Genomic DNA, 2,910 nt, shown 5'->3' with positions numbered 1-2,910 from the left:
GGCCCATTGGGGATGCCTATGTCATATAGTACTTGTAATCCCGGAGGAGAGCATGTATATTTAGCCTCTCCTACATAGAAAGGCTGCATCGAAGACATTGAACCCAAGATCTTCACTAATTGATCTTGGACAAAGCCACCACTATTACCACCGCCTTTCCACACTCATGGTACTGTTAGTTTAGTTTGTTTTATTGCTGCGGCACTAACATTTATTCCGTGTATTTTTTGTTCGCAAAGTCACCTCTCATACCCGTTATTGCTCTAGTTTTGTTTCCTAGATATTGCCAACGCTTAGTGTGCAGTGGAGTTTGGTCGTGTGGTTGATAGAACTTGAGAGAACATTTATCCTACCTTTAGCTCCTCGTTGGGTTCGACACTCTTACTTATCGAAAAGGCTACACGCGATCCCCTATACTTGTGGATTTATCGGGATCATACTTTCACTAGTGGACACTCTCAACAATGATACCATAATTGAATACATAGATATCTATCGCTACTATGCTACTCCGAACAACTCTCGGTTTGATAATAAACACAAATTCATTACGTAGGGTATGCATAAGAATTCCTCAAAGTTTGCATTCCCAATCTATGGACACTCCTACGTTGTCACTTTGAGCATACAAAGATGGTACTAACTAGTCACCACAATTCATAAGTATTTCTATAAATTAAGAATAAGAAACAAACATGGTGTACTGCTTGTCACCTTCACACCGTTGGACAAGGTGTTCCCTGGAGATCACATAATAAAACCACTTGAGTAGCACAATAGTTGAAGCATAACATCTACTTATTCAACTAAATTACAAAGCTCATGATCTCATAAAGATCATACATGGAGAGGTAGATAGACCACATAATTACCGGTAAAGCCCTCAGCCTCGGGGGAGAACTACTCACTCCTCATCGTGGGAGTTAGCAACAGCGATGGAGATGGTGGTGGAGTCGATGGAGATGGCTCGCAGGGGAGTCCCGTCTCGGGTGTTCGGAGCAGAGACTTCTGTCCTCCGAATCTTGTGCGCGCGGCGAGCGGAGCTACGAACTTTTCGTGAATGGAGGCCGATTGATTTAGGGTTCACGCGTCGGGAGGCTTCTTAGGGAGGAAGGGCGCAGGTCGAGTGGAGGCCGTGTGGCCCCACAACACCCCTAGGCGTGGGCTAGGGCCAGGCCGCGCCTAGGTGTGGTCCGGCCGCCCCCCGCGCGACTTCTTCGACCCACCCTCACGGACTCTTTCTTCGATTCTGAAGAGAGTACGACTCCGGTTTTTGTTTCGCTCCAATTCCAAGAATATTTCTCCGTACAACTTTTCTGAAATACAAAACAACGGAAAACAGAGTGGCACTGCACCTGTGGCATCTTGTTAATAGATTAGTGTCCCGGCAAAAATGTATAAAAGGGCACTTGAAGCATGAGGAAAACATACATAAGTTGGCGTAAAAGCAGGCATTGGAGCACATCAAAAGAAAATTATGGAGATGTCGTTTGAGATGGCTATCAATTACCCGGATCATATCCTTTTTCTTGTTGGTCATGGGTAATCCGGTGATATAATCCACATTCCTATCTCTTCCCATTTCCCACTCCGGAATCTTTAATGGTTGTAATGGACCCGCGGGACTCTGATGTTCTGCTTTCACTCTTTGGCAAGTATGGCATTCAGACACATACTTGGCAATTTTCCTTTTCATGTTGTTCCACCAGAACAATTCCTTCAAATCCATGTACATCTTTGTACTTGCAGGGTGGATTCAGTATGGTGTTTCGTGTGCTTCTCGTAGTATTAATTCCTTAAGCTTTGCGACATTTGGCACACAAATCCTCTTTTGAAACCATAATGATCCAGACTCGCCTAGGTTAAACTCTGATTGTCTTCCTTATCTATCCTTCTTGCTTCCTCCATAATAAATGGGTCATCCAATTGACTCATTATTATCTCATTTTTAAGATGCATATCCAATTCTCTTGCATTTTGTAATGTTGATAATCCTTCATGAGCTTCTTTCTCCCAATGTTGGATCTGTGCTTGGCTTGTTTCCTTCTTCAACTCCATTGGAAGTTCTTGTTCTGCTCCACCGGTACTCTTTCGGCTTAGAGCATCGGCTACAACATTGGCTTTTCCAGGAGTATAATTGATGGTCAAATCAATATCTTTGATTAATTCCAGCATCTTTTCTGTCTCATATTCAATTCCTTTTTAGTGAAGAAGTACTTGAGACTTTTATGGTCTGTGTACAGTTCACACTTGCCTCCATACAGAAAATGTCTCCAACTTTTCAATGCAAAGACTACTGCTGCCAATTCTAAATCATGGGTTGGGTAGTTGACTTCATGCGGTCTTAGTTGTCTAGATCCATAACCTATAACTTTGCGTTCTTGCATCAGCACACATCCTAATCTATGTTTAGATGCGTCAAAATACACCATGTATTCTTTTCCCACTTCAGGTATATAGCTAACACCGGTGTTGTGGTTAACTTCTCCTTCAGGTTTTGAAAACTTAGTTCACACTCCTCAGACCAAACAAAGGGTGTATTCTTTCTTAACAACTTGGTCATTGGTCCAACTTATTTTGGAGAATACTTCTATGAATCCCCGGTAATATCCTATCATTCCTAAGAATCCTCTTATTTCCTTAACATTCTTAGGTGCTTCCCACTTCGAACCTGCTTCAACTTTACTTGGGTTCACAGCCTATTCCATCCTTGCTGATCACATGCACAAGAAATTCTACTTGGTCCAGCCAAAATTCACACTTGCTGAATTTGGCATACAGTTGATGTTCTCTAAGAACTTGCAAAACTGTTCTTAAATGCTCTGCATGATCTGACTTATTCTTAGAATATATCAGAATATCATCGATGCACACGAGGACAAACTTGTCCAAATAGGGCATGAAGACATT

This window comes from Lolium rigidum, chromosome 3, assembly GCF_022539505.1.
Source record: "Lolium rigidum isolate FL_2022 chromosome 3, APGP_CSIRO_Lrig_0.1, whole genome shotgun sequence".
NCBI lineage: Eukaryota > Viridiplantae > Streptophyta > Magnoliopsida > Poales > Poaceae > Lolium > Lolium rigidum.
The sequence above is the reverse complement of the archived record's forward strand: the minus strand, read 5'-3'. Positions refer to the sequence as shown.